The following is a 9,008-nucleotide window of genomic DNA, read 5'->3' as shown; positions in this document are numbered from 1 at the left end:
GCATATAACATGAGGCTCAATCCAGACAAATGTGCTTTCGGAGTCCAAGGTGGAAAATTTCTTGGCTTCATACTAACCTCACGAGGTATAGAGGCCAACCCAGAGAAATGCGATGCAGTGCTGACCATGACGAGCCCAAAAACGGTAAAAGAAGTCCAACAATTAGCAGGCAGAATAGCCGCCCTATCATGTTTCCTACCCGCAGTGGCAAACCGATCTTACCATTTCTTCAAGACATTCTCTAAGGGCAAGAAATTTGCATGGACGGACGAATGTGAAAGTTCCTTTACAGAACTTAAATAGCTCTTAACATCACCTCCAATACTCCAGAGACCAGAGGCAGGTAAGCCGTTGTATTTGTATTTATCAGTATCTAACCATGCCATAAGCTCAGTCCTAGTGATGGAAACAGAAAAACAACAAAACCCAGTATACTTCATTAGCAAAGTATTACAACCAACAGAAACAAGGTATCCGAAGATAGAACAGCTAGCGCTAGCACTAGTCACCACGGCAAGAAGGCTGCGACATTACTTTCAAAGCCACACAATCATAGTGCGAACGGACCAACCACTAAGGCAGATATTAACCAGACCCGAGCTCGCAGGACGACTAATAAAGTGGTCAATCGAACTATCCGAGTTCGACATTCAATACGAATCGAGAAAGGCTCTGAAGTCACAAGTGCTCGCCGACTTCGTGTCGGAAATGTCCAATGAGACACCACATACAGCGGCCAATTGGAGTATACATGTAGATGGTGCATCAAACAGAGAAGGAAGTGGAGCCGGGGTACTGATAAAAGAAGGGGAGAAAGTGATAGCCGAGCAATCACTACAATTCCGCTTCAATGCAAGTAACAACCAAGCAGAGTATGAAGCTTTGCTAGCAGGACTAAAGCTCGCCCAGCAACTCCGAATACCCCAGATAACAGTCTACTGCGACTCATCACTTGTAGTACATCAAATCAAGGGCGAATACCAGGTAAAGATCCTTTGTTAGAGAAATATTGGCTCATAACAAAGGATCTCATTTCAAAGTTTAATAAATTTAATATTATTCATGTAAACCGAGAACAAAACACTAGGGCCGATGTGTTATCCAAGTTAGCCACAACAAGGCAAGCGGAAAACACACCAGCCTTGTCACAACTAACACTCGACAAACCGAGCTTTGAGCAGGACACAATCTTAAGCATCATGCAGGTACCAGACTGGAGAACACCTTTTCTCAATTACATCAACACAGGTGCCATACCAAACGAGGAACCGAACTTGCCGCTCTTCTAAAGAAGAGCGAGTTTCTATACAGTACTCGGAAATACCCTGTATAAGCGAGGACACTCCCAACCACTCCTCAAATGCATCAGCAAGGAGGAAGCCGAAGATGTTATAGCAGAAACACACGAGGGGGTCTGTGGAAATCACATCGGCGGCCGAGCATTGGCTGCAAAAATATTGCGAACATGATACTATTGGCCGACGATAAAAAGGGACTGCATCTCTAAAGTCAAAGCATGCGATAATTGTCAAAAGCATGCCACCCTCTTAGAGACCCCGGCCGAGGAGCTCCACACCATAGAGGTAAGCTGGCCTTTCGATAGGTGGGGATTGGATATCCTCGGACCCTTTCCGAAAGCGCCAGGCTAGGTAAAATTCCTTTTAGTATCAATAGACTATTTCTCTAAGTGGATAGAAGCACAACCACTAGCACATATAACGGCAGAGAAAGTGCGATCTTTCTTATGGAAAAACATTATATGTAGATACGGTATCCCAAGAGAAATAATCTCGGATAACGGGAGACAATTTACCGACCATAAGCTCGCTACCTTTTTAACAAATTTTAACATCAAACATCACTTCAGCTCAGTCGAGCACCCACAAACTAATGGGCAAGTTGAATCAGCTAACAGAATTATCTTACAGGGCTTGAAGAAAAAGCTCGGCGAAGCTAAAGGGGAATGGGCCGACCTCATTCCAGAAATCCTATGGAGCTATAATACCAGCATCCAATCTACTACAGGAGAAACTCCCTTCAAACTAGTATATGGTGCTGAGGCATTGATCCCAGTAGAGGTCAGCGTCCCAACACTAAGGACCGAGCTTTATGATCAGTCGAATAACTTGCAAGCTCGAACAGCCGAGCTCGATCTTGTGGAAGAAGAAAGAGACATCTTGGCCATAAAGCAGCGAGCCAGAAAATAGTACATAGAGCGAAGACACAATAAAAGAGTAATTCGTAGATCCTTCAATGAAAGAGACCTCGTACTCAGATGGACAGAAGAAGCTCGGAAACCTCCAGTACATGGCAAGTTGGCGGCAAATTGGGAGAGACCTTTTCGAGTTCTCCAGAACCTTGGAAAGGGGGATTACAAGCTAGGAAGCCTTAAAGGAGATCAACTCCCAGGAACATGGAATGTCTCCTCACTAAAGGAATACCAATCATAACACATACTGTAAATATGCGAATGATGGTACTCTTTTTCCCCTTCGAAGGTTTTTTCCCAAAAACAAATGGGTTTTACTCGGAGAGGGTTTTAACGAGGCCGGACGCCACAAATCATCACAACAATGTACCTTACATTACAAATCAAAACATTTTTTTATCTTGACAGTTACCATATACCAATCAATAAACATTCAAAATAAATCCGAGCTACATACTCGGAAGTCAACATGCGCATGCCGAGCATATTACTCAGAGAAATACAAACAAATAAAACAAACACCAAGTTATCCAAGCGAATCCTAAGGGCTCACTCCACCATAAGCCCTATATCAGAGCCACCGCTCTCCTTATTAACAATCTGATCAGACAAGAAATGGCTTCAGCTATCTTCGATACATACACGCAATTGTTATCGCAACACAATATATCATTATGATAACTTCATGAAAATATCATATTTTATAAAACTAAACAAGTCATCGTCAAGCTGAGCTACATACTCGGAACCCAAAATATCACTACCGAGAATAATACTCGGGATTGTTCAACAAAGCCAAAACAGTCACAAGTTTAAAACCCAATACACCATGTACAAAACCTACAAAATAAGAAGAGTAAACTAACAAGGCCTAATTTGCCTTATCCCCCATGCTGGATCCCTCGCTCTCACTTCCAGCAAGAGCCTCGTCATCCACAAGCTCACCATTCACGACCACCTTCATAACGTCAAGCTTCGAAGGATCAGCTTCCGGGTATAGCACCTTGACCTGGGAAACAGCACGGTCAAAACCTTGAGCAAAAGCCTCATAAATCCCGCCTTCCAATTCTTTGATCCGAGCAGAGAGCTGATCATTCTCGGACCCCATGACCTTCAACTTTTTAGACGAGGCCTTCTGCAGTTTCTTCTCATCAGCCAATTCCAGCTCTTTCTTCTCCATGGAAGCAGAGAGCTCAGCAATTTTTTTGTCCTTCTCCTGGATGATTCCAAACAGCTCCTCTACACGAGAGGCCTCTTTCTCTTCCCGATCCAAGGAAAGCTGCTATGCCCGACCAATGGCAACAATCCGAGCACCGATCACCTACGAAAAAGAAAACAAGTAAATAGGTGACAACAACAAAAATTTACAAACACTACAACAAAACCTGTACCTGAAGAAATCGGCTAACACCAGCTCGGCCAACCTCGTCAATCATCTTCATGTCATCCGAGAAGCAACAAAGTTCATCAGCCATGGTACTAAAAGGATACAACTTTGCCCACAGAGATCTAGCATGCTCATTCTCGTCATACCCATGGAGCCTCTTTTGTGATTCATATGCAGACTCAACCATCTGCAGAATCATAGACGACTCCCCCTTACCTTCTAAAACCTCGGCAAGGTTACCCTGACCTTGCCCTCTCTTCCTCTTATGCTTCTGCCCAGGGCCATATTGAACCAAAGCAGCAGGACCTTTCCCAACGTTAGATGAAACCTCTTTCTCCCCTTTCTTGCGTTGATTGAAGAAAAGCTTCAAACCCGCCGTGGTGATGGCAGGAGCTTTCTCGGCTGCAAATCAGAAATAACCAAAGTAAGGAACAACAGAACAAAACATAAATAGGGAACAAGCATAGTAAAACAAATTACCTATGTGATCATATACAGCCTGCCTATTAGTATCCCATTTCAACATCTCGGCAACCGACAATAAACCTTTCGGACCCAAGGACTTAAACAAAAAATCCATCACGATATCATCGTCAGGAAGCCTATCATCTACGTCCAATGCTTGATACGACTCGGCACACCAAAATAAAGGAAATCTCTCGACTAAATGCTCGTTCAAGTAAAATGGGAAATCCTCGGGATCGCTCCTAACCCTCACAAACATGGACTTAAAATCCTTAAACAAAGACTTATATAGATCAAACACAGCACGACGGGGATAACTACTAAGGTTTACCCACAAACCCCTATTCACCCCTTTCGCTTGAAATAAAGAGAAAAACAGCCTCAAAGATGGCGGATGCTCCAACAGCTCCATCAAAATTTCGAAGGCCCGGACAAAACCCCAGGAGTTAGGGTGAAGTTGGGTTGGGGGCACAATTCAACCAATACAACACCCCACACTCGAATTCGGTAAAGGGAAGTCTCACACCCAACTCAGTAAACAGACAACTATACATGAAAAAGAAAGACCAATCGTTAAGTCGGTTGCACACTCGATCACCTCTCTCACAAGGTAATAACTCTATCCTAACACCACTACCCTCCCTGACCCAGGAATCCGAACCCAGCAACCTCACTGATTCCTCATCATCAAACTGGGAGACATACTCTTTCACCCTAGCATCCACCCAACCATACAAGTCACCCACATTACAGTTCTTCATCACGAAGAACGAAGCAGAAAGACAGAAAAGTAAAAACAAGAAAATTGAGGAGGAGTTAACACTGACCTTTCTTACTCATTCTCAGTCAGGTAGAAGACACAAACTTTTTTCTTTTTCGAAACAGAGAAGTATGAGGGAAAGAAGAAACGAAAACTACAGATAACCCCCCACCAAACACAAATGGTTACCACAGCATTTAATCCAAATTGTTAAAAAAAGAGAAGCATTAAACCCACTACAAAATCCAATGGACAGGGGTGCCTAGAGAAATGGGGCGGTTTCACATCAATCATGTCATAATGGCGCGAAACACGAAGCCACTCAAAACGCTCTGACTTCTTCACAGAACCAAGCCGAGCTTGGGGGCTGTAAGGAGTATATGCGACAACAAACTCAGCGACCGAGGATTGCGATACTCTTGGTTTGAAATCTCGCCTTGGTCATGTCCAAACCAAGGCAAGCTTGGGGGCTATGATACGTCACCCTTATCCTCGGCCGCCCAAAAAGTTTGGCACGTGAGCAGATAAAATCGGCCTCACGCCAGCTGCCCGATAAGCTCGGCGTGAGAGCAGACAGAAACGGCCTCACCCATTTGAAAATAAGAAACGTGTTCAGCAAACCTAATCACCAAAACTGAATATCATAACTAACCTACAAACTAGGACTGATCCCTAGTAAAACAGATAGAACAACTCCTATAAAGCCGAGCTAATATTCTCGGCTAAGTCAGGTTCTATTCTCAGTCTTTATATTTACTTAATCACTCTCACTCGAGATTATCACTAACTTGAGCGTCGGAGTATCTTTTGCAGGTATTTCCGCCGCGGTGTTCGATCCAGGCCAACGTATAGCTCTTCCTCTCCGACGGCTGTTTGCTCGGAGTCGCTAAGCTCGGCCACCCCAGAGCCAGGACGAATCAATAACTATGATAAATAGATATATAGAAAATTAGATTTTTTTTAATAAATAACAAAAAAAAATTAAAAAATATTCTCTAAAATAACAATACTAATAAAATAATAAAGTGATACTTTAATTACTTTTAAATTTGTAACATTTATTATTTGTGAGTCTTAATGTCTTAATTTAAAAATAATTAATGGTGTATTTTTTTTTCTAAAATAATAAACACCTAATGAAAAAATAATCTAAATCACTCATAAAATGGAGTACCGTTGTTGAAAGCAGGCACGAAACAGGAGGTGCAAGGGATAAAAAAAGATGACGAAATTTAAGGGAGCACACGAAAAGAAGGTAGCAGGTATTTCACTTCCTGCATGCACAAAATGGACTTGACATGGAATGGACTTTGCTACATGTTGTTAGCGAGAATTTAAGGTTATTTGTTTTTTTTTTTAAATTTGTTTCTAAAATGACTTTGCATTCTTTTATAGAATTTTTTTCTTTTAAATTTGTGTATGATTTTAATAATTTAGCTGTTTTTATTGAAAAGAGAAATTAGTTGGCTACTAAGCAAGATAATAAAGGCCGGTATTAAGTTTGTATTTAAACCCATTGATTGGGTGTTGGTTCATTTGTGTAAAGAAATATTTTCTCACCAAAGCAAATCTAAGCTTGATCCCAATTCCCAAGGAAGATGACCCCTTCTAAGTATCTGAGAAGATTGACAATAATGTTTATAAGATAGATTTTTTTTATGAGTATAATGTTTCTTCTATTTTGTAAGATTTTTGACATTTCTTTTTTGTTATGAATATAAATTTGAAGACGAATCTTTTTGAAAATGAAAAAATGATACAAGCTTGGCAATGCAAGATGAGAATTGCAGCTTGTTGGTAAGTCCTATCATGAGAGCAACAGCTAGGAGGATTAGAGAAAGTTTTGGGTACTTTAGCTAAACCGCTCATTGAAAATAATCAAAATATGCATAAAAAATAGGTCAGGAAATCAATTAGTAATTATGGGCAGTCCAAAATGTAATTTGCGGTATGTTAGTATTGAAGTTCGCATGTGTTTTCTAGAACCAAATTTACTTCAATATTTTAGATTTTATTTCGATGTGTAAAAAATTGGTTCATAACCTTTTAATATTTCAAGCCTAACTGCAGTTCAGTCTTTAATTTTCATCATAGGACTAGATAATAGAAACCTAATTGAGAGATATTTAAACCCCAACACTTGGCAACTTGTTCCCTTTTTTTAGACATTTTTTAAGTAAAAATTTAGTGTTTTCAAAATATTGTGGTATGTGCAAGGGAAATTAAATAAATCACTTTTCATTGTATTAAAAAACTAAATAAAAAATAGAAAATTTTTTTTATTTAATTTAAATCATTGTCTTTTTATTTATCTTTAGTTTTATATATTTTTTTGTTGCCTACAATATTTCATATTCCAAAATTTCAATAACTAATCTGTCATGAATCTAAATTTTATTTAGGAATCTGTTATTGACCAATAAATTATTATATACACAATACAAAATTTAAATTTCTAATATTTATTTAAAAATATAGCTAAACTAACTACTTAACCAACTAAATTTTGGCTCGTACCATATGATTTGTTTGCCACATCAAAATAATAGTTGCTAACGAGATGAGACTAAAATTGACTACTAATTAGGATATCAATCTGTTGAATTTGGAAAATTGAAATGATGATCAAACATTATTAAAATGTAAATTAAGAAATTATTAAAATTATTATTAAGTGTTTTATTTAATAATTTTTAATAGGTTGTTTGATGATTTTTGTTCAAGTGTGCAAGAAGTAACTTAGTTTTTAATAAAGGGCCAAAGTTATAACAAGTCTAATTTGATCAATAAACAAATTCACTCCTGCATCATTTTAATTCAAAAAGAATGGCTGAACATTAAAAGAAAGAAAATCAAATTGGCCCAAATCCTTTTAAAGCCCATGATAAAATAAAGTAAGAAATAAGTGGCTCAAAGGTTTGAAGGAAGTCATTTGGTGATCACAAGACAACCTTTCAAGTAACCAAAAGTTTCACTAGTGACTCTCTTTTTTGGTTACTGGAATCCATATTTCAATTCAATTAATTACATCCTTGGTAATCGAAACTCTCAATTTAATTCAATTTAATGTGCATTGAAAGCTTTGTCTCTACTCTCTCATCTCTCTCTTTCGGTCACGTCTATCATCTTCCAAGAAAGAAAAAAAGAAAGAAAATAGAATGCACAGAAGTTGGTTATGACCAAAGGTCACAAGCTCCATACGAAAGCTATTCTCTCTTCTCTCTCCTCTCTCCTTCGATCACATCTATCTATCAGAGAAGAAGATAGAAGAAAAGTGAAGCTAAGAAAGATTGTTGCTACAGAAGAAAAGATTTGAAAAAAGGTTTTAAGATTTTGTTACCATGGAAGGAAAGAAAGGCCTCGGGTCATGAAGCAAATCTATCTTAAAGGCACATCAAAGATTCATTTCTATTTTTGTGAAGAAGATAGCTTCTAAGTCTCAAGTAGGGAAGAAGCAAAAATAGGAAGCTTGAAGTCAACCTGGGTCAGACGCTCATCAATGGTTAGAATTAATTCTTGGGACTAAAGTCAAGATCAATGGCCAAGATTGAAGAAAATGGATGAAAGAGGTTGAAAGAGGTACATGCATGTAGTTTCAGTTTTTTCGCTCTCTTCCTTTTGTTCAAACCGTGACTTAGTCTATGTTGGAGAAGAAGTTGCTAGGTTGGTTGAACCGATTTCAACCTTGAAAGCTTCCCCTTCTTTAATAAGGGTGAATGGCTAAAGGGTTGAGATCAAGGAGTTAGAGCACACATTTGGGTTCCCATAACTCTTTGAGTTGTTTATTCTTCTCCTTCATGACTTTCATTGAATATTTTTTTTTCTCAATTTAGTTTGTCTGTATTTCATTGGTAAAAGACAAAATGTGAGGTTTTGTAAGAAAAAACCAATGAGTGAAAAAAGGCAGAGAGTTAAAGAAAAAGCCATAGTTATCTCAGAAATTCTTTGTATGTATTTCTGTTTTGTTGTCATGATCTTGAGGAGATTCCCTTATAAGTTGGGTTAGCACTTTGCAGTTGAAAGCTAGGTTTGAGTCCTAGTCAAGTTCAGGTTGGGTTAGAATCTTGACTTGTCCCAGATAGGATTGGGTAGATCCTAGGGAAAAGGTGTTTGTAATATTAAAAAAGAGATAATGAAATTCCATCGTTGTTGTGATGGAGACTAGATGTAGGCCACATTGTACCTAG

Source organism: Arachis hypogaea, chromosome 16 (genome assembly GCF_003086295.3).
Source record: "Arachis hypogaea cultivar Tifrunner chromosome 16, arahy.Tifrunner.gnm2.J5K5, whole genome shotgun sequence".
Lineage (NCBI taxonomy): Eukaryota > Viridiplantae > Streptophyta > Magnoliopsida > Fabales > Fabaceae > Arachis > Arachis hypogaea.
This window is presented reverse-complemented; position numbering follows the sequence as displayed.